At 34.3% G+C, this 24,677-nt stretch overlaps 1 protein-coding gene across 1 annotated transcript in view; it reads left to right on the forward strand.

The window, feature by feature from the left end:
• LOC131459770 (frizzled-3-like) overlaps nucleotides 1-24,677 on the forward strand; it is an 84,338-nt gene that overhangs the window by 48,647 nt on the left and 11,014 nt on the right. The window lies entirely within an intron of this gene.

Raw genomic sequence — 24,677 nt, forward strand, 5'->3', positions numbered from 1 at the left:
AAGTCATAGTATAGTATGTTGTCCAAAATCGGTCAAAAAAGTCATAGTATAGTATGTCGTCAAAAATCGGTCAAAAACGTCATAGTATAGCATGTCGTCCAAAATCGGTCAAAAACGTCATAGTATAGTATGTCGTCAAAAAAGTCATAGTATAGTTTGTCCTCCAAAGTTATACCAATCAGTTTAGGATTGCAGAGTTTTTTTGTTCTAGCCAGGGTTTGAACCTGGGTCTTCCATGTGAAAGGCATGAGTGCTAACCACTACACCAACTCATTGTCCTAAATGCTGTTGGTTCATCATGTTATAGTATGTTGTCCAAAATCAGTCAAATAAGTCATAGTATAGTATGTCGTCCAAAATCTGTCAAAAAAGTCATAGTATAGTATGTCCTCCAAAATCGGTCAAAAAAGTCATAGTATAGTATGTCGTCCAAAATCGGTCAAAAACGACATAGTATAGTATGTCGTCCAAAATCGGTCAAAAACATCATAGTATAGAATGTCGTCCAAAATCGGTCAAAAAAGTCATAGTATAGTATGTCGTCCAAAATCGGTCAAAAACGACATAGTATAGTATGTCGTCCAAAATCGGTCAAAAACATCATAGTATAGAATGTCGTCCAAAATCGGTCAAAAAAGTCATAGTATAGTATGTCGTCAAAAATCGGTCAAAAACGTCATAGTATAGTATGTCGTCAAAAATTGGTCAAAAAAGTCATAGTATAGTATGTCGTCGAAAATCGGTCAAAAAACGTCATAGTATAGTATGTCGTCCAAAATCGGTCAAAAACGTCATAGTATAGTATGTCGTCAAAAATCGGTCAAAAAAGTCATAGTATAGTATGTTGTCCAAAATCGGTCAAAAAAGTCATAGTATAGTATGTCGTCAAAAATTGGTCAAAAACGTCATAGTATAGTATGTCGTCCAAAATCGGTCAAAAACTTCATAGTATACTATGTCGTCCAAAAACGTCATAGTATAGTATGTCGTCAAAAAACGGTCAAAAAACGTCATAGTATAGTATGTCGTCAAAAATCAGTCAAAAACGTTAAAAAGTCATAGTATAGTATGTCGTCCAAAATCGGTCAAAAACGTCATAGTATAGTATGTCGTCGAAAATCGGTCAAAAAACGTCATAGTATAGTATGTCGTCGAAAATCGGTCAAAAACGTCATAGTATAGTATGTCGTCCAAAATCGGTCAAAAACGTCATAGTATAGTATGTCGTCCAAAATCGGTCAAAAACGTCATAGTATAGTATGTCGTCCAAAATCGGTCAAAAACGTCATAGTATAGTATGTCGTCCAAAATCGGTCAAAAACGTCATAGTATAGTATGTCGTCAAAAATCGGTCAAAAACTTCATAGTATAGTATGTCGTCAAAAATCGGTCAAAAAAGTCATAGTATAGTATGTTGTCCAAAATCGGTCAAAAAAGTCATAGTATAGTATGTCGTCCAAAATCTGTCAAAAACGTCATAGTATAGTATGTCGTCAAAAATCGGTCAAAAAAGTCATAGTATAGTATGTTGTCCAAAATCGGTCAAAAAAGTCATAGTATAGTATGTCGTCAAAAATCGGTCAAAACCGTCATAGTATAGCATGTCGTCCAAAATCGGTCAAAAACGTCATAGTATAGTATGTCGTCAAAAAAGTCATAGTATAGTTTGTCCTCCAAAGTTATACCAATCAGTTTAGGATTGCAGAGTTTTTTTGTTCTAGCCAGGGTTTGAACCTGGGTCTTCCATGTGAAAGGCATGAGTGCTAACCACTACACCAACTCATTGTCCTAAATGCTGTTGGTTCATCATGTTATAGTATGTTGTCCAAAATCAGTCAAAAAAGTCATAGTATAGTATGTCGTCCAAAATCTGTCAAAAAAGTCATAGTATAGTATGTCCTCCAAAATCGGTCAAAAAAGTCATAGTATAGTATGTCGTCCAAAATCGGTCAAAAACGACATAGTATAGTATGTCGTCCAAAATCGGTCAAAAACATCATAGTATAGAATGTCGTCCAAAATCGGTCAAAAAAGTCATAGTATAGTATGTCGTCCAAAATCGGTCAAAAAACGACATAGTATAGTATGTCGTCCAAAATCGGTCAAAAACATCATAGTATAGAATGTCGTCCAAAATCGGTCAAAGCAGTCATAGTATAGTATGTCGTCAAAAATCGGTCAAAAACGTCATAGTATAGTATGTCGTCAAAAATTGGTCAAAAAAGTCATAGTATAGTATGTCGTCGAAAATCGGTCAAAAAACGTCATAGTATAGTATGTCGTCCAAAATCGGTCAAAAACGTCATAGTATAGTATGTCGTCAAAAATCGGTCAAAAAAGTCATAGTATAGTATGTTGTCCAAAATCGGTCAAAAAAGTCATAGTATAGTATGTCGTCAAAAATTGGTCAAAAACGTCATAGTATAGTATGTCGTCCAAAATCGGTCAAAAACTTCATAGTATACTATGTCGTCCAAAAACGTCATAGTATAGTATGTCGTCAAAAATCGGTCAAAAAACGTCATAGTATAGTATGTCGTCAAAAATCGGTCAAAAAAGTCATAGTATAGTATGTTGTCCAAAATCGGTCAAAAAAGTCATAGTATAGTATGTCGTCCAAAATCTGTCAAAAACGTCATAGTATAGTATGTCGTCAAAAATCGGTCAAAAAAGTCATAGTATAGTATGTTGTCCAAAATCGGTCAAAAAAGTCATAGTATAGTATGTCGTCAAAAATCGGTCAAAAACGTCATAGTATAGCATGTCGTCCAAAATCGGTCAAAAACGTCATAGTATAGTATGTCGTCAAAAAAGTCATAGTATAGTTTGTCCTCCAAAGTTATACCAATCAGTTTAGGATTGCAGAGTTTTTTTGTTCTAGCCAGGGTTTGAACCTGGGTCTTCCATGTGAAAGGCATGAGTGCTAACCACTACACCAACTCATTGTCCTAAATGCTGTTGGTTCATCATGTTATAGTATGTTGTCCAAAATCAGTCAAATAAGTCATAGTATAGTATGTCGTCCAAAATCTGTCAAAAAAGTCATAGTATAGTATGTCCTCCAAAATCGGTCAAAAAAGTCATAGTATAGTATGTCGTCCAAAATCGGTCAAAAACGACATAGTATAGTATGTCGTCCAAAATCGGTCAAAAACATCATAGTATAGAATGTCGTCCAAAATCGGTCAAAAAAGTCATAGTATAGTATGTCGTCCAAAATCGGTCAAAAACGACATAGTATAGTATGTCGTCCAAAATCGGTCAAAAACATCATAGTATAGAATGTCGTCCAAAATCGGTCAAAAAAGTCATAGTATAGTATGTCGTCAAAAATCGGTCAAAAACGTCATAGTATAGTATGTCGTCAAAAATTGGTCAAAAAAGTCATAGTATAGTATGTCGTCGAAAATCGGTCAAAAAACGTCATAGTATAGTATGTCGTCCAAAATCGGTCAAAAACGTCATAGTATAGTATGTCGTCAAAAATCGGTCAAAAAAGTCATAGTATAGTATGTTGTCCAAAATCGGTCAAAAAAGTCATAGTATAGTATGTCGTCAAAAATTGGTCAAAAACGTCATAGTATAGTATGTCGTCCAAAATCGGTCAAAAACGTCATAGTATAGTATGTCGTCGAAAATCGGTCAAAAAACGTCATAGTATAGTATGTCGTCGAAAATCGGTCAAAAACGTCATAGTATAGTATGTCGTCCAAAATCTGTCAAAAACGTCATAGTATAGTATGTCGTCAAAAATCGGTCAAAAAAGTCATAGTATAGTATGTTGTCCAAAATCGGTCAAAAAAGTCATAGTATAGTATGTCGTCAAAAATCGGTCAAAACCGTCATAGTATAGCATGTCGTCCAAAATCGGTCAAAAACGTCATAGTATAGTATGTCGTCAAAAAAGTCATAGTATAGTTTGTCCTCCAAAGTTATACCAATCAGTTTAGGATTGCAGAGTTTTTTTGTTCTAGCCAGGGTTTGAACCTGGGTCTTCCATGTGAAAGGCATGAGTGCTAACCACTACACCAACTCATTGTCCTAAATGCTGTTGGTTCATCATGTTATAGTATGTTGTCCAAAATCAGTCAAAAAAGTCATAGTATAGTATGTCGTCCAAAATCTGTCAAAAAAGTCATAGTATAGTATGTCCTCCAAAATCGGTCAAAAAAGTCATAGTATAGTATGTCGTCCAAAATCGGTCAAAAACGACATAGTATAGTATGTCGTCCAAAATCGGTCAAAAACATCATAGTATAGAATGTCGTCCAAAATCGGTCAAAAAAGTCATAGTATAGTATGTCGTCCAAAATCGGTCAAAAAACGACATAGTATAGTATGTCGTCCAAAATCGGTCAAAAACATCATAGTATAGAATGTCGTCCAAAATCGGTCAAAGCAGTCATAGTATAGTATGTCGTCAAAAATCGGTCAAAAACGTCATAGTATAGTATGTCGTCAAAAATTGGTCAAAAAAGTCATAGTATAGTATGTCGTCGAAAATCGGTCAAAAAACGTCATAGTATAGTATGTCGTCCAAAATCGGTCAAAAACGTCATAGTATAGTATGTCGTCAAAAATCGGTCAAAAAAGTCATAGTATAGTATGTTGTCCAAAATCGGTCAAAAAAGTCATAGTATAGTATGTCGTCAAAAATTGGTCAAAAACGTCATAGTATAGTATGTCGTCCAAAATCGGTCAAAAACTTCATAGTATACTATGTCGTCCAAAAACGTCATAGTATAGTATGTCGTCAAAAATCGGTCAAAAAACGTCATAGTATAGTATGTCGTCAAAAATCAGTCAAAAACGTTAAAAAGTCATAGTATAGTATGTCGTCCAAAATCGGTCAAAAATCGTCATAGTATAGTATGTCGTCCAAAATCGGTCAAAAACGTCATAGTATAGTATGTCGTCCAAAATCGGTCAAAAACGTCATAGTATAGTATGTCGTCCAAAATCGGTCAAAAATGTCATAGTATAGTATGTCGTCGAAAATCGGTAAAAAAGTCATAGTATAGTATGTCGTCGAAAATCGGTCAAAAACGTCATAGTATAGTATGTCGTCCAAAATCGGTCAAAAAAGTCATAGTATAGTATGTCGTCAAAAATCGGTCAAAAACGTCATAGTATAGTATGTCGTCCAAAATCGGTCAAAAACGTCATTGTATATTATGTCTTCCAAAATCGGTCAAAAAAAGTCATATTATAGTATGTCGTCAAAAATCGGTCAAAAACGTCATAGTATAGTATGTCGTCCAAAATCAGTCAAAAACGTCATAGTATAGTATGTCGTCCAAAATCTGTCAAAAAAGTCATAGTATAGTATGTCGTCCAAAATCTGTCAAAGAAGTCATAGTATAGTATGTCGTCAAAAATTGGTGAAAAAAGTCATAGTGTAGTATGTCGTCCAAAATCGGTCAAAAAAGTCATAGTATAGTATGTCGTCAAAAATCGGTCAAACACGTCATAGTATAGCATGTCGTCCAAAATCGGTCAAAAACGTCATAGTATAGTATGTCGTCAAAAAATTGTCAGAAACGTCATAGTATAGTATGTCGTCAAAAAACGGTCTAAAATGTCATAGTATAGTATGTCGTCCAAAATCTGTCAAAAAAGTCATAGTAAAGTATGTCATCAAAAATCGGTCAAAAATGTCATAGTTATAGAATGTCGCTCAAAATCGCTCAAAAATGTCATAGTATAGTATGTCGTCCAAAATCGGTCAAAAATGTCATAGTATAGTATGTCATAGTATAGCATGTCATCCAAAATCGGTCAAAAACATCATAGTATAGTATGTCGTCAAAAATGTCACAGTTATAGTATGTCGCTCAAAATCGGTCAAAAACGTCATAGTATAGTATGTCGTCAAAAATTGGTCAAAAACTTCATAGTATAGCATGTCGTCCTAAAACGGTCAAAAACATCATAGTATAGTATGTCGTCCAAAATCTGTCAAAAATGTCATAGTATAGTATGTCGTCTAAAATCTGTCAAAAAAGTCATAGTATAGTATGTCGTCCAAAATCTGTCAAAAAAGTCATAGTATAGTAGGTCGTCAAAAAACTGTATAAAATGTCATAGTATAGTATGTCGTCCAAAATCGGTCAAAAAAGTCATAGTATAGTATGTCGTCCAAAATCGGTCAAAAAAGTCATAGTATAGTATGTCGTCAAAAATTGGTCAAAAACGTCATAGTATAGCCTGTCCAAAATCGGTCAAAAACGTCATAGTATAGCCTGTCGTCCAAAATCGGTCAAAAACGTCATAGAAAAGTATGTCGTCCAAAATCGGTCAAAAACGTCATAGTATAGTATGTCGTCCAAAATCGGTCAAAAACGTCATAGTATAGTATGTCGTCCAAAATCGGTCAAAAACGTCATAGTATAGTATGTCGTCAAAAATCGGTCAAAAAAGTCATAGTATAGTATGTCGTCAAAAATCGGTCAAAAACGTCATAGTATAGTATGTCGTCAAAAATCGGTCAAAAAAGTCATAGTATAGTATGTTGTCCAAAATCGGTCAAAAAAGTCATAGTATAGTATGTCGTCCAAAATCTGTCAAAAACGTCATAGTATAGTATGTCGTCAAAAATCGGTCAAAAAAGTCATATTATAGTATGTTGTCCAAAATCGGTCAAAAAAGTCATAGTATAGTATGTCGTCAAAAATCGGTCAAAAACGTCATAGTATAGCATGTCGTCCAAAATCGGTCAAAAACGTCATAGTATAGTATGTCGTCAAAAAAGTCATAGAATAGTTTGTCCTCCAAAGTTATACCAATCAGTTTAGGATTGCAGAGTTTTTTTGTTCTAGCCAGGGTTTGAACCTGGGTCTTCCATGTGAAAGGCATGAGTGCTAACCACTACACCAACTCATTGTCCTAAATGCTGTTGGTTCATCATGTTATAGTATGTTGTCCAAAATCAGTCAAAAAAGTCATAGTATAGTATGTCGTCCAAAATCTGTCAAAAAAGTCATAGTATAGTATGTCCTCCAAAATCGGTCAAAAAAGTCATAGTATAGTATGTCGTCCAAAATCGGTCAAAAACGACATAGTATAGTATGTCGTCCAAAATCGGTCAAAAACATCATAGTATAGAATGTCGTCCAAAATCGGTCAAAAAAGTCATAGTATAGTATGTCGTCCAAAATCGGTCAAAAACATCATAGTATAGTATGTCGTCCAAAATCGGTCAAAAACGACATAGTATAGTATGTCGTCCAAAATCGGTCAAAAACATCATAGTATAGAATGTCGTCCAAAATCGGTCAAAAAAGTCATAGTATAGTATGTCGTCCAAAATCGGTCAAAAACGACATAGTATAGTATGTCGTCCAAAATCGGTCAAAAACATCATAGTATAGAATGTCGTCCAAAATCGGTCAAAAAAGTCATAGTATAGTATGTCGTCAAAAATCGGTCAAAAACGTCATAGTATAGTATGTCGTCAAAAATTGGTCAAAAAAGTCATAGTATAGTATGTCGTCGAAAATCGGTCAAAAAACGTCATAGTATAGTATGTCGTCCAAAATCGGTCAAAAACGTCATAGTATAGTATGTCGTCAAAAATCGGTCAAAAAAGTCATAGTATAGTATGTTGTCCAAAATCGGTCAAAAAAGTCATAGTATAGTATGTCGTCAAAAATTGGTCAAAAACGTCATAGTATAGTATGTCGTCCAAAATCGGTCAAAAACTTCATAGTATACTATGTCGTCCAAAAACGTCATAGTATAGTATGTCGTCAAAAATCGGTCAAAAAACGTCATAGTATAGTATGTCGTCAAAAATCAGTCAAAAACGTTAAAAAGTCATAGTATAGTATGTCGTCCAAAATCGGTCAAAAACGTCATAGTATAGTATGTCGTCCAAAATCGGTCAAAAAACGTCATAGTATAGTATGTCGTCAAAAATTGGTCAAAAAAGTCATAGTATAGTATGTCGTCCAAAATTGGTCAAAAACGTCATAGTATAGCCTGTCGTCCAAAATCGGTCAAAAACGTCATAGTATAGTATGTCGTCCAAAATCGGTCAAAAACGTCATAGTATAGTATGTCGTCCAAAATCGGTCAAAAACGTCATAGTATAGTATGTCGTCAAAAATCGGTCAAAAACGTCATAGTATAGTATGTCGTCAAAAATCGGTCAAAAAAGTCATAGTATAGTATGTTGTCCAAAATCGGTCAAAAAAGTCATAGTATAGTATGTCGTCAAAAATTGGTCAAAAACGTCATAGTATAGTATGTCGTCCAAAATCGGTCAAAAACTTCATAGTATACTATGTCGTCCAAAAACGTCATAGTATAGTATGTCGTCGAAAATCGGTCAAAAAACGTCATAGTATAGTATGTCGTCCAAAATCGGTCAAAAACGTCATAGTATAGTATGTCGTCCAAAATCGGTCAAAAACGTCATAGTATAGTATGTCGTCCAAAATCGGTCAAAAACGTCATAGTATAGTATGTCGTCCAAAATCGGTCAAAAACGTCATAGTATAGTATGTCGTCCAAAATCGGTCAAAAACGTCATAGTATAGTATGTCGTCAAAAATCGGTCAAAAAAGTCATAGTATAGTATGTTGTCCAAAATCGGTCAAAAAAGTCATAGTATAGTATGTCGTCCAAAATCTGTCAAAAACGTCATAGTATAGTATGTCGTCAAAAATCGGTCAAAAAAGTCATAGTATAGTATGTTGTCCAAAATCGGTCAAAAAAGTCATAGTATAGTATGTCGTCAAAAATCGGTCAAAAACGTCATAGTATAGCATGTCGTCCAAAATCGGTCAAAAACGTCATAGTATAGTATGTCGTCAAAAAAGTCATAGTATAGTTTGTCCTCCAAAGTTATACCAATCAGTTTAGGATTGCAGAGTTTTTTTGTTCTAGCCAGGGTTTGAACCTGGGTCTTCCATGTGAAAGGCATGAGTGCTAACCACTACACCAACTCATTGTCCTAAATGCTGTTGGTTCATCATGTTATAGTATGTTGTCCAAAATCAGTCAAAAAAGTCATAGTATAGTATGTCGTCCAAAATCTGTCAAAAAAGTCATAGTATAGTATGTCCTCCAAAATCGGTCATAAAAGTCATAGTATAGTATGTCGTCCAAAATCGGTCAAAAACGACATAGTATAGTATGTCGTCCAAAATCGGTCAAAAACATCATAGTATAGAATGTCGTCCAAAATCGGTCAAAAAAGTCATAGTATAGTATGTCGTCCAAAATCGGTCAAAAACGACATAGTATAGTATGTCGTCCAAAATCGGTCAAAAACATCATAGTATAGAATGTCGTCCAAAATCGGTCAAAAAAGTCATAGTATAGTATGTCGTCAAAAATCGGTCAAAAACGTCATAGTATAGTATGTCGTCAAAAATTGGTCAAAAAAGTCATAGTATAGTATGTCGTCGAAAATCGGTCAAAAAACGTCATAGTATAGTATGTCGTCCAAAATCGGTCAAAAACGTCATAGTATAGTATGTCGTCAAAAATCGGTCAAAAAAGTCATAGTATAGTATGTTGTCCAAAATCGGTCAAAAAAGTCATAGTATAGTATGTCGTCAAAAATCGGTCAAAAACGTCATAGTATAGTATGTCGTCCAAAATCGGTCAAAAACTTCATAGTATACTATGTCGTCCAAAAACGTCATAGTATAGTATGTCGTCAAAAATCGGTCAAAAAACGTCATAGTATAGTATGTCGTCAAAAATCAGTCAAAAACGTTAAAAAGTCATAGTATAGTATGTCGTCCAAAATCGGTCAAAAATCGTCATAGTATAGTATGTCGTCCAAAATCGGTCAAAAACGTCATAGTATAGTATGTCGTCCAAAATCGGTCAAAAACGTCATAGTATAGTATGTCGTCCAAAATCGGTCAAAAATGTCATAGTATAGTATGTCGTCGAAAATCGGTAAAAAAGTCATAGTATAGTATGTCGTCGAAAATCGGTCAAAAACGTCATAGTATAGTATGTCGTCCAAAATCGGTCAAAAAAGTCATAGTATAGTATGTCGTCAAAAATCGGTCAAAAACGTCATAGTATAGTATGTCGTCCAAAATCGGTCAAAAACGTCATTGTATATTATGTCTTCCAAAATCGGTCAAAAAAAGTCATATTATAGTATGTCGTCAAAAATCGGTCAAAAACGTCATAGTATAGTATGTCGTCCAAAATCAGTCAAAAACGTCATAGTATAGTATGTCGTCCAAAATCTGTCAAAAAAGTCATAGTATAGTATGTCGTCCAAAATCTGTCAAAGAAGTCATAGTATAGTATGTCGTCAAAAATTGGTGAAAAAAGTCATAGTGTAGTATGTCGTCCAAAATCGGTCAAAAAAGTCATAGTATAGTATGTCGTCAAAAATCGGTCAAACACGTCATAGTATAGCATGTCGTCCAAAATCGGTCAAAAACATCATAGTATAGTATGTCGTCAAAAAATTGTCAGAAACGTCATAGTATAGTATGTCGTCAAAAAACGGTCTAAAATGTCATAGTATAGTATGTCGTCCAAAATCTGTCAAAAAAGTCATAGTAAAGTATGTCATCAAAAATCGGTCAAAAATGTCATAGTTATAGAATGTCGCTCAAAATCGCTCAAAAATGTCATAGTATAGTATGTCGTCCAAAATCGGTCAAAAATGTCATAGTATAGTATGTCATAGTATAGCATGTCATCCAAAATCGGTCAAAAACATCATAGTATAGTATGTCGTCAAAAATGTCACAGTTATAGTATGTCGCTCAAAATCGGTCAAAAACGTCATAGTATAGTATGTCGTCAAAAATTGGTCAAAAACTTCATAGTATAGCATGTCGTCCTAAAACGGTCAAAAACATCATAGTATAGTATGTCGTCCAAAATCTGTCAAAAATGTCATAGTATAGTATGTCGTCTAAAATCTGTCAAAAAAGTCATAGTATAGTATGTCGTCCAAAATCTGTCAAAAAAGTCATAGTATAGTAGGTCGTCAAAAAACTGTATAAAATGTCATAGTATAGTATGTCGTCCAAAATCGGTCAAAAAAGTCATAGTATAGTATGTCGTCCAAAATCGGTCAAAAAAGTCATAGTATAGTATGTCGTCAAAAATTGGTCAAAAACGTCATAGTATAGCCTGTCCAAAATCGGTCAAAAACGTCATAGTATAGCCTGTCGTCCAAAATCGGTCAAAAACGTCATAGAAAAGTATGTCGTCCAAAATCGGTCAAAAACGTCATAGTATAGTATGTCGTCCAAAATCGGTCAAAAACGTCATAGTATAGTATGTCGTCCAAAATCGGTCAAAAACGTCATAGTATAGTATGTCGTCAAAAATCGGTCAAAAAAGTCATAGTATAGTATGTCGTCAAAAATCGGTCAAAAACGTCATAGTATAGTATGTCGTCAAAAATCGGTCAAAAAAGTCATAGTATAGTATGTTGTCCAAAATCGGTCAAAAAAGTCATAGTATAGTATGTCGTCCAAAATCTGTCAAAAACGTCATAGTATAGTATGTCGTCAAAAATCGGTCAAAAAAGTCATATTATAGTATGTTGTCCAAAATCGGTCAAAAAAGTCATAGTATAGTATGTCGTCAAAAATCGGTCAAAAACGTCATAGTATAGCATGTCGTCCAAAATCGGTCAAAAACGTCATAGTATAGTATGTCGTCAAAAAAGTCATAGTATAGTTTGTCCTCCAAAGTTATACCAATCAGTTTAGGATTGCAGAGTTTTTTTGTTCTAGCCAGGGTTTGAACCTGGGTCTTCCATGTGAAAGGCATGAGTGCTAACCACTACACCAACTCATTGTCCTAAATGCTGTTGGTTCATCATGTTATAGTATGTTGTCCAAAATCAGTCAAAAAAGTCATAGTATAGTATGTCGTCCAAAATCTGTCAAAAAAGTCATAGTATAGTATGTCCTCCAAAATCGGTCAAAAAAGTCATAGTATAGTATGTCGTCCAAAATCGGTCAAAAACGACATAGTATAGTATGTCGTCCAAAATCGGTCAAAAACATCATAGTATAGAATGTCGTCCAAAATCGGTCAAAAAAGTCATAGTATAGTATGTCGTCCAAAATCGGTCAAAAACGACATAGTATAGTATGTCGTCCAAAATCGGTCAAAAACATCATAGTATAGAATGTCGTCCAAAATCGGTCAAAAAAGTCATAGTATAGTATGTCGTCAAAAATCGGTCAAAAACGTCATAGTATAGTATGTCGTCAAAAATTGGTCAAAAAAGTCATAGTATAGTATGTCGTCGAAAATCGGTCAAAAAACGTCATAGTATAGTATGTCGTCCAAAATCGGTCAAAAACGTCATAGTATAGTATGTCGTCAAAAATCGGTCAAAAAAGTCATAGTATAGTATGTTGTCCAAAATCGGTCAAAAAAGTCATAGTATAGTATGTCGTCAAAAATTGGTCAAAAACGTCATAGTATAGTATGTCGTCCAAAATCGGTCAAACACTTCATAGTATACTATGTCGTCCAAAAACGTCATAGTATAGTATGTCGTCAAAAATCGGTCAAAAAACGTCATAGTATAGTATGTCGTCAAAAATCGGTCAAAAAAGTCATAGTATAGTATGTTGTCCAAAATCGGTCAAAAAAGTCATAGTATAGTATGTCGTCCAAAATCTGTCAAAAACGTCATAGTATAGTATGTCGTCAAAAATCGGTCAAAAACGTCATAGTATAGCATGTCGTCCAAAATCGGTCAAAAACGTCATAGTATAGTATGTCGTCAAAAAAGTCATAGTATAGTTTGTCCTCCAAAGTTATACCAATCAGTTTAGGATTGCAGAGTTTTTTTGTTCTAGCCAGGGTTTGAACCTGGGTCTTCCATGTGAAAGGCATGAGTGCTAACCACTACACCAACTCATTGTCCTAAATGCTGTTGGTTCATCATGTTATAGTATGTTGTCCAAAATCAGTCAAAAAAGTCATAGTATAGTATGTCGTCCAAAATCTGTCAAAAAAGTCATAGTATAGTATGTCCTCCAAAATCGGTCAAAAAAGTCATAGTATAGTATGTCGTCCAAAATCGGTCAAAAACGACATAGTATAGTATGTCGTCCAAAATCGGTCAAAAACATCATAGTATAGAATGTCGTCCAAAATCGGTCAAAAAAGTCATAGTATAGTATGTCGTCCAAAATCGGTCAAAACGACATAGTATAGTATGTCGTCCAAAATCGGTCAAAAACATCATAGTATAGAATGTCGTCCAAAATCGGTCAAAAAAGTCATAGTATAGTATGTCGTCAAAAATCGGTCAAAAACGTCATAGTATAGTATGTCGTCAAAAATTGGTCAAAAAAGTCATAGTATAGTATGTCGTCGAAAGTCGGTCAAAAAACGTCATAGTATAGTATGTCGTCCAAAATCGGTCAAAAACGTCATAGTATAGTATGTCGTCAAAAATCGGTCAAAAAAGTCATAGTATAGTATGTTGTCCAAAATCGGTCAAAAAAGTCATAGTATAGTATGTCGTCAAAAATTGGTCAAAAACGTCATAGTATAGTATGTCGTCCAAAATCGGTCAAAAACTTCATAGTATACTATGTCGTCCAAAAACGTCATAGTATAGTATGTCGTCAAAAATCGGTCAAAAAACGTCATAGTATAGTATGTCGTCAAAAATCAGTCAAAAACGTTAAAAAGTCATAGTATAGTATGTCGTCCAAAATCGGTCAAAAATCGTCATAGTATAGTATGTCGTCCAAAATCGGTCAAAAACGTCATAGTATAGTATGTCGTCCAAAATCGGTCAAAAACGTCATAGTATAGTATGTCGTCCAAAATCGGTCAAAAATGTCATAGTATAGTATGTCGTCGAAAATCGGTAAAAAAGTCATAGTATAGTATGTCGTCGAAAATCGGTCAAAAACGTCATAGTATAGTATGTCGTCCAAAATCGGTCAAAAAAGTCATAGTATAGTATGTCGTCAAAAATCGGTCAAAAACGTCATAGTATAGTATGTCGTCCAAAATCGGTCAAAAACGTCATTGTATATTATGTCTTCCAAAATCGGTCAAAAAAAGTCATATTATAGTATGTCGTCAAAAATCGGTCAAAAACGTCATAGTATAGTATGTCGTCCAAAATCAGTCAAAAACGTCATAGTATAGTATGTCGTCCAAAATCTGTCAAAAAAGTCATAGTATAGTATGTCGTCCAAAATCTGTCAAAGAAGTCATAGTATAGTATGTCGTCAAAAATTGGTGAAAAAAGTCATAGTGTAGTATGTCGTCCAAAATCGGTCAAAAAAGTCATAGTATAGTATGTCGTCAAAAATCGGTCAAACACGTCATAGTATAGCATGTCGTCCAAAATCGGTCAAAAACGTCATAGTATAGTATGTCGTCAAAAAATTGTCAGAAACGTCATAGTATAGTATGTCGTCAAAAAACGGTCTAAAATGTCATAGTATAGTATGTCGTCCAAAATCTGTCAAAAAAGTCATAGTAAAGTATGTCATCAAAAATCGGTCAAAAAAGTCATAGTATAGTATGTTGTCCAAAATCGGTCAAAAAAGTCATAGTATAGTATGTCGTCAAAAATTGGTCAAAAACGTCATAGTATAGTATGTCGTCCAAAATCGGTCAAAAACTTCATAGTATACTATGTCGTCCAAAAACGTCATAGTATAGTATGTCGTCAAAAAACGGTCAAAAAACGTCATAGTATAGTATGTCGTCAAAAATCAGTCAAAAACGTTAAAAAGTCATAGTATAGTATGTCGTCCAAAATCGGTCAAAAACGTCATAGTATAGTATGTCGTCCAAAATCGGTCAAAAAACGTCATAGTATAGTATGTCGTCAAAAATTGGTCAAAAAAGTCATAGTATAGTATGTCGTCCAAAATTGGTCAAAAACGTCATAGTATAGCCTGTCGTCCAAAATCGGTCAAAAACGTCATAGTATAGTATGTCGTCCAAAATCGGTCAAAAACGTCATAGTATAGTATGTCGTCCAAAATCGGTCAAAAACGTCATAGTATAGTATGTCGTCAAAAATCGGTCAAAAACGTCATAGTATAGTATGTCGTCCAAAATCGGTCAAAAACGTCATAGTATAGTATGTCGTCAAAAATCGGTCAAAAAAGTCATAGTATAGTATGTCGTCAAAAATCGGTCAAAAAAGTCATAGTATAGTATGTTGTCCAAAATCGGTCAAAAAAGTCATAGTATAGTATGTTGTCCAAAATCGGTCAAAAAAGTCATAGTATAGTATGTCGTCAAAAATCGGTCAAAACCGTCATAGTATAGCATGTCGTCCAAAATCGGTCAAAAACGTCATAGTATAGTATGTCGTCAAAAAAGTCATAGTATAGTTTGTCCTCCAAAGTTATACCAATCAGTTTAGGATTGCAGAGTTTTTTTGTTCTAGCCAGGGTTTGAACCTGGGTCTTCCATGTGAAAGGCATGAGTGCTAACCACTACACCAACTCATTGTCCTAAATGCTGTTGGTTCATCATGTTATAGTATGTTGTCCAAAATCAGTCAAAAAAGTCATAGTATAGTATGTCGTCCAAAATCTGTCAAAAAAGTCATAGTATAGTATGTCCTCCAAAATCGGTCAAAAAAGTCATAGTATAGTATGTCGTCCAAAATCGGTCAAAAACGACATAGTATAGTATGTCGTCCAAAATCGGTCAAAAACATCATAGTATAGAATGTCGTCCAAAATCGGTCAAAAAAGTCATAGTATAGTATGTCGTCCAAAATCGGTCAAAAACGACATAGTATAGTATGTCGTCCAAAATCGGTCAAAAACATCATAGTATAGAATGTCGTCCAAAATCGGTCAAAAAAGTCATAGTATAGTATGTCGTCAAAAATCGGTCAAAAACGTCATAGTATAGTATGTCGTCAAAAATTGGTCAAAAAAGTCATAGTATAGTATGTCGTCGAAAATCGGTCAAAAAACGTCATAGTATAGTATGTCGTCCAAAATCGGTCAAAAACGTCATAGTATAGTATGTCGTCAAAAATCGGTCAAAAAAGTCATAGTATAGTATGTTGTCCAAAATCGGTCAAAAAAGTCATAGTATAGTATGTCGTCAAAAATTGGTCAAAAACGTCATAGTATAGTATGTCGTCCAAAATCGGTCAAAAACTTCATAGTATACTATGTCGTCCAAAAACGTCATAGTATAGTATGTCGTCAAAAATCGGTCAAAAAACGTCATAGTATAGTATGTCGTCAAAAATCAGTCAAAAACGTTAAAAAGTCATAGTATAGTATGTCGTCCAAAATCGGTCAAAAACGTCATAGTATAGTATGTCGTCGAAAATCGGTCAAAAAACGTCATAGTATAGTATGTCGTCCAAAATCGGTCAAAAACGTCATAGTATAGTATGTCGTCCAAAATCGGTCAAAAACGTCATAGTATAGTATGTCGTCCAAAATCGGTCAAAAACGTCATAGTATAGTATGTCGTCCAAAATCGGTCAAAAACGTCATAGTATAGTATGTCGTCCAAAATCGGTCAAAAACGTCATAGTATAGTATGTCGTCAAAAATCGGTCAAAAACGTCATAGTATAGTATGTCGTCAAAAATCGGTCAAAAAAGTCATAGTATAGTATGTTGTCCAAAATCGGTCAAAAAAGTCATAGTATAGTATGTCGTCCAAAATCTGTCAAAAACGTCATAGTATAGTATGTCGTCAAAAATCGGTCAAAAAAGTCATAGTATAGTATGTTGTCCAAAATCGGTCAAAAAAGTCATAGTATAGTATGTCGTCAAAAATCGGTCAAAAACGTCATAGTATAGCATGTCGTCCAAAATCGGTCAAAAACGTCATAGTATAGTATGTCGTCAAAAAAGTCATAGTATAGTTTGTCCTCCAAAGTTATACCAATCAGTTTAGGATTGCAGAGTTTTTTTGTTCTAGCCAGGGTTTGAACCTGGGTCTTCCATGTGAAAGGCATGAGTGCTAACCACTACACCAACTCATTGTCCTAAATGCTGTTGGTTCATCATGTTATAGTATGTTGTCCAAAATCAGTCAAAAAAGTCATAGTATAGTATGTCGTCCAAAATCTGTCAAAAAAGTCATAGTATAGTATGTCCTCCAAAATCGGTCAAAAAAGTCATAGTATAGTATGTCGTCCAAAATCGGTCAAAAACGACATAGTATAGTATGTCGTCCAAAATCGGTCAAAAACATCATAGTATAGAATGTCGTCCAAAATCGGTCAAAAAAGTCATAGTATAGTATGTCGTCCAAAATCGGTCAAAAAACGACATAGTATAGTATGTCGTCCAAAATCGGTCAAAAACATCATAGTATAGAATGTCGTCCAAAATCGGTCAAAGCAGTCATAGTATAGTATGTCGTCAAAAATCGGTCAAAAACGTCATAGTATAGTATGTCGTCAAAAATTGGTCAAAAAAGTCATAGTATAGTATGTTGTCCAAAATCGGTCAAAAAAGTCATAGTATAGTATGTCGTCAAAAATTGGTCAAAAACGTCATAGTATAGTATGTCGTCCAAAATCGGTCAAACACTTCATAGTATACTATGTCGTCCAAAAACGTCATAGTATAGTATGTCGTCAAAAATCGGTCAAAAAACGTCATAGTATAGTATGTCGTCAAAAATCGGTCAAAAAAGTCATAGTATAGTATGTTGTCCAAAATCGGTCAAAAAAGTCATAGTATAGTATGTCGTCCAAAATCTGTCAAAAACGTCATAGTATAGTATGTCGTCAAAAATCGGTCAAAAAAGTCATAGTATAGTATGTTGTCCAAAATCGGTCAAAAAAGTCATAGTATAGTATGTCGTCAAAAATCGGTCAAAAACGTCATAGTATAGCATGTCGTCCAAAATCGGTCAAAAACGTCATAGTATAGTATGTCGTCAAAAAAGTCATAGTATAGTTTGTCCTCCAAAGTTATACCAATCAGTTTAGGATTGCAGAGTTTTTTTGTTCTAGCCAGGGTTTGAACCTGGGTCTTCCATGTGAAAGGCATGAGTGCTAACCACTACACCAACTCATTGTCCTAAATGCTGTTGGTTCATCATGTTATAGTATGTTGTCCAAAATCAGTCAAAAAAGTCATAGTATAGTATGTCGTCCAAAATCTGTCAAAAAAGTCATAGTATAGTATGTCCTCCAAAATCGGTCAAAAAAGTCATAGTATAGTATGTCGTCCAAAATCGGTCAAAAACGACATAGTATAGTATGTCGTCCAAAATCGGTCAAAAACATCATAGTATAGAATGTCGTCCAAAATCGGTCAAAAAAGTCATAGTATAGTATGTCGTCCAAAATCGGTCAAAACGACATAGTATAGTATGTCGTCCAAAATCGGTCAAAAACATCATAGTATAGAATGTCGTCCAAAATCGGTCAAAAAAGTCATAGTATAGTATGTCGTCAAAAATCGGTCAAAAACGTCATAGTATAGTATGTCGTCAAAAATTGGTCAAAAAAGTCATAGTATAGTATGTCGTCGAAAGTCGGTCAAAAAACGTCATAGTATAGTATGTCGTCCAAAATCGGTCAAAAACGTCATAGTATAGTATGTCGTCAAAAATCGGTCAAAAAAGTCATAGTATAGTATGTTGTCCAAAATCGGTCAAAAAAGTCATAGTATAGTATGTCGTCAAAAATTGGTCAAAAACGTCATAGTATAGTATGTCGTCCAAAATCGGTCAAAAACTTCATAGTATACTATGTCGTCCAAAAACGTCATAGTATAGTATGTCGTCAAAAATCGGTCAAAAAACGTCATAGTATAGTATGTCGTCAAAAATCAGTCAAAAACGTTAAAAAGTCATAGTATAGTATGTCGTCCAAAATCGGTCAAAAATCGTCATAGTATAGTATGTCGTCCAAAATCGGTCAAAAACGTCATAGTATAGTATGTCGTCCAAAATCGGTCAAAAACGTCATAGTATAGTATGTCGTCCAAAATCGGTCAAAAATGTCATAGTATAGTATGTCGTCGAAAATCGGTAAAAAAGTCATAGTATAGTATGTCGTCGAAAATCGGTCAAAAACGTCATAGTATAGTATGTCGTCCAAAATCGGTCAAAAAAGTCATAGTATAGTATGTCGTCAAAAATCGGTCAAAAACGTCATAGTATAGTATGTCGTCCAAAATCGGTCAAAAACGTCATTGTATATTATGTCTTCCAAAATCGGTCAAAAAAAGTCATATTATAGTATGTCGTCAAAAATCGGTCAAAAACGTCATAGTATAGTATGTCGTCCAAAATCAGTCAAAAACGTCATAGTATAGTATGTCGTCCAAAATCTGTCAAAAAAGTCATAGTATAGTATGTCGTCCAAAATCTGTCAAAGAAGTCATAGTATAGTATGTCGTCAAAAATTGGTGAAAAAAGTCATAGTGTAGTATGTCGTCCAAAATCGGTCAAAAAAGTCATAGTATAGTATGTCGTCAAAAATCGGTCAAACACGTCATAGTATAGCATGTCTTCCAAAATCGGTCAAAAACGTCATAGTATAGTATGTCGTCAAAAAATTGTCAGAAACGTCATAGTATAGTATGTCGTCAAAAAACGGTCTAAAATGTCATAGTATAGTATGTCGTCCAAAATCTGTCAAAAAAGTCATAGTAAAGTATGTCATCAAAAATCGGTCAAAAAAGTCATAGTATAGTATGTTGTCCAAAATCGGTCAAAAAAGTCATAGTATAGTATGTCGTCAAAAATTGGTCAAAAACGTCATAGTATAGTATGTCGTCCAAAATCGGTCAAAAACTTCATAGTATACTATGTCGTCCAAAAACGTCATAGTATAGTATGTCGTCAAAAATCGGTCAAAAAACGTCATAGTATAGTATGTCGTCAAAAATCAGTCAAAAACGTTAAAAAGTCATAGTATAGTATGTCGTCCAAAATCGGTCAAAAACGTCATAGTATAGTATGTCGTCCAAAATCGGTCAAAAAACGTCATAGTATAGTATGTCGTCAAAAATTGGTCAAAAAAGTCATAGTATAGTATGTCGTCCAAAATTGGTCAAAAACGTCATAGTATAGCCTGTCGTCCAAAATCGGTCAAAAACGTCATAGTATAGTATGTCGTCCAAAATCGGTCAAAAACGTCATAGTATAGTATGTCGTCCAAAATCGGTCAAAAACGTCATAGTATAGTATGTCGTCAAAAATCGGTCAAAAACGTCATAGTATAGTATGTCGTCCAAAATCGGTCAAAAACGTCATAGTATAGTATGTCGTCAAAAATCGGTCAAAAAAGTCATAGTATAGTATGTCGTCAAAAATCGGTCAAAAAAGTCATAGTATAGTATGTTGTCCAAAATCGGTCAAAAAAGTCATAGTATAGTATGTTGTCCAAAATCGGTCAAAAAAGTCATAGTATAGTATGTCGTCAAAAATCGGTCAAAACCGTCATAGTATAGCATGTCGTCCAAAATCGGTCAAAAACGTCATAGTATAGTATGTCGTCAAAAAAGTCATAGTATAGTTTGTCCTCCAAAGTTATACCAATCAGTTTAGGATTGCAGAGTTTTTTTGTTCTAGCCAGGGTTTGAACCTGGGTCTTCCATGTGAAAGGCATGAGTGCTAACCACTACACCAACTCATTGTCCTAAATGCTGTTGGTTCATCATGTTATAGTATGTTGTCCAAAATCAGTCAAAAAAGTCATAGTATAGTATGTCGTCCAAAATCTGTCAAAAAAGTCATAGTATAGTATGTCCTCCAAAATCGGTCAAAAAAGTCATAGTATAGTATGTCGTCCAAAATCGGTCAAAAACGACATAGTATAGTATGTCGTCCAAAATCGGTCAAAAACATCATAGTATAGAATGTCGTCCAAAATCGGTCAAAAAAGTCATAGTATAGTATGTCGTCCAAAATCGGTCAAAAACGACATAGTATAGTATGTCGTCCAAAATCGGTCAAAAACATCATAGTATAGAATGTCGTCCAAAATCGGTCAAAAAAGTCATAGTATAGTATGTCGTCAAAAATCGGTCAAAAACGTCATAGTATAGTATGTCGTCAAAAATTGGTCAAAAAAGTCATAGTATAGTATGTCGTCCAAAATCGGTCAAAAACGTCATAGTATAGTATGTCGTCAAAAATCGGTCAAAAAAGTCATAGTATAGTATGTTGTCCAAAATCGGTCAAAAAAGTCATAGTATAGTATGTCGTCAAAAATTGGTCAAAAACGTCATAGTATAGTATGTCGTCCAAAATCGGTCAAAAACTTCATAGTATACTATGTCGTCCAAAAACGTCATAGTATAGTATGTCGTCAAAAATCGGTCAAAAAACGTCATAGTATAGTATGTCGTCAAAAATCAGTCAAAAACGTTAAAAAGTCATAGTATAGTATGTCGTCCAAAATCGGTCAAAAACGTCATAGTATAGTATGTCGTCGAAAATCGGTCAAAAAACGTCATAGTATAGTATGTCGTCCAAAATCGGTCAAAAACGTCATAGTATAGTATGTCGTCCAAAATCGGTCAAAAACGTCATAGTATAGTATGTCGTCCAAAATCGGTCAAAAACGTCATAGTATAGTATGTCGTCCAAAATCGGTCAAAAACGTCATAGTATAGTATGTCGTCCAAAATCGGTCAAAAACGTCATAGTATAGTATGTCGTCAAAAATCGGTCAAAAACGTCATAGTATAGTATGTCGTCAAAAATCGGTCAAAAAAGTCATAGTATAGTATGTTGTCCAAAATCGGTCAAAAAAGTCATAGTATAGTATGTCGTCCAAAATCTGTCAAAAACGTCATAGTATAGTATGTCGTCAAAAATCGGTCAAAAAAGTCATAGTATAGTATGTTGTCCAAAATCGGTCAAAAAAGTCATAGTATAGTATGTCGTCAAAAATCGGTCAAAAACGTCATAGTATAGCATGTCGTCCAAAATCGGTCAAAAACGTCATAGTATAGTATGTCGTCAAAAAAGTCATAGTATAGTTTGTCCTCCAAAGTTATACCAATCAGTTTAGGATTGCAGAGTTTTTTTGTTCTAGCCAGGGTTTGAACCTGGGTCTTCCATGTGAAAGGCATGAGTGCTAACCACTACACCAACTCATTGTCCTAAATGCTGTTGGTTCATCATGTTATAGTATGTTGTCCAAAATCAGTCAAAAAAGTCATAGTATAGTATGTCGTCCAAAATCTGTCAAAAAAGTCATAGTATAGTATGTCCTCCAAAATCGGTCAAAAAAGTCATAGTATAGTATGTCGTCCAAAATCGGTCAAAAACGACATAGTATAGTATGTCGTCCAAAATCGGTCAAAAACATCATAGTATAGAATGTCGTCCAAAATCGGTCAAAAAAGTCATAGTATAGTATGTCGTCCAAAATCGGTCAAAAACGACATAGTATAGTATGTCGTCCAAAATCGGTCAAAAACATCATAGTATAGAATGTCGTCCAAAATCGGTCAAAAAAGTCATAGTATAGTATGTCGTCAAAAATCGGTCAAAAACGTCATAGTATAGTATGTCGTCAAAAATTGGTCAAAAAAGTCATAGTATAGTATGTCGTCGAAAATCGGTCAAAAAACGTCATAGTATAGTATGTCGTCCAAAATCGGTCAAAAACGTCATAGTATAGTATGTCGTCAAAAATCGGTCAAAAAAGTCATAGTATAGTATGTTGTCCAAAATCGGTCAAAAAAGTCATAGTATAGTATGTCGTCAAAAATTGGTCAAAAACGTCATAGTATAGTATGTCGTCCAAAATCGGTCAAAAACTTCATAGTATACTATGTCGTCCAAAAACGTCATAGTATAGTATGTCGTCAAAAATCGGTCAAAAAACGTCATAGTATAGTATGTCGTCAAAAACGTTAAAAAGTCATAGTATAGTATGTCGTCCAAAATCGGTCAAAAATCGTCATAGTATAGTATGTCGTCCAAAATCGGTCAAAAACGTCATAGTATAGTATGTCGTCCAAAATCGGTCAAAAACGTCATAGTATAGTATGTCGTCCAAAATCGGTCAAAAATGTCATAGTATAGTATGTCGTCGAAAATCGGTAAAAAAGTCATAGTATAGTATGTCGTCGAAAATCGGTCAAAAACGTCATAGTATAGTATGTCGTCCAAAATCGGTCAAAAAAGTCATAGTATAGTATGTCGTCAAAAATCGGTCAAAAACGTCATAGTATAGTATGTCGTCCAAAATCGGTCAAAAACGTCATTGTATATTATGTCTTCCAAAATCGGTCAAAAAAAGTCATATTATAGTATGTCGTCAAAAATCGGTCAAAAACGTCATAGTATAGTATGTCGTCCAAAATCAGTCAAAAACGTCATAGTATAGTATGTCGTCCAAAATCTGTCAAAAAAGTCATAGTATAGTATGTCGTCCAAAATCTGTCAAAGAAGTCATAGTATAGTATGTCGTCAAAAATTGGTGAAAAAAGTCATAGTGTAGTATGTCGTCCAAAATCGGTCAAAAAAGTCATAGTATAGTATGTCGTCAAAAATCGGTCAAACACGTCATAGTATAGCATGTCGTCCAAAATCGGTCAAAAACGTCATAGTATAGTATGTCGTCAAAAAATTGTCAGAAACGTCATAGTATAGTATGTCGTCAAAAAACGGTCTAAAATGTCATAGTATAGTATGTCGTCCAAAATCTGTCAAAAAAGTCATAGTAAAGTATGTCATCAAAAATCGGTCAAAAATGTCATAGTTATAGAATGTCGCTCAAAATCGCTCAAAAATGTCATAGTATAGTATGTCGTCCAAAATCGGTCAAAAATGTCATAGTATAGTATGTCATAGTATAGCATGTCATCCAAAATCGGTCAAAAACATCATAGTATAGTATGTCGTCAAAAATGTCACAGTTATAGTATGTCGCTCAAAATCGGTCAAAAACGTCATAGTATAGTATGTCGTCAAAAATTGGTCAAAAACTTCATAGTATAGCATGTCGTCCTAAAACGGTCAAAAACATCATAGTATAGTATGTCGTCCAAAATCTGTCAAAAATGTCATAGTATAGTATGTCGTCTAAAATCTGTCAAAAAAGTCATAGTATAGTATGTCGTCCAAAATCTGTCAAAAAAGTCATAGTATAGTAGGTCGTCAAAAAACTGTATAAAATGTCATAGTATAGTATGTCGTCCAAAATCGGTCAAAAACGTCATAGTATAGTATGTCGTCCAAAATCGGTCAAAAAACGCCATAGTATAGTATGTCGTCCAAAATCGGTCAAAAAATTTCATAGTATAGTATGTCGTCCAAAATCGGTCAAAAAACGTCATAGTATAGTATGTCGTCCAAAATCGGTCAAAAAAGTCATAGTATAGTATGTCGTCAAAAATCGGTCAAACACGTCATAGTATAGCATGTCGTCCAAAATCGGTCAAAAACGTCATAGTATAGTATGTCGTCAAAAATTTGTCAAAAACGTCATAGTATAGTATGTCGTCCAAAATCAGTCAAAAACGTCATAGTATAGTATGTCGTCCGAAATCTGTCAAAAAAGTCATAGTATAGTATGTCGTCCGAAATCGGTCAAAAATGTCATAGTATAGTATGTCGTCCAAAATCGGTCAAAAAAGTCATAGTATAGTATGTCATCAAAAATCGGTCAAAAATGTCATAGTTATAGTATGTCGCTCAAAATCGCTCAAAAATGTCATAGTATAGTATGTCGTCCAAAATCGGTCAAAAACGTCATAGTATAGTATGTCATAG

This window comes from Solea solea, chromosome 5 (genome assembly GCF_958295425.1).
Source record: "Solea solea chromosome 5, fSolSol10.1, whole genome shotgun sequence".
NCBI classification, from domain to species: Eukaryota; Metazoa; Chordata; class Actinopteri; order Pleuronectiformes; family Soleidae; genus Solea; species Solea solea.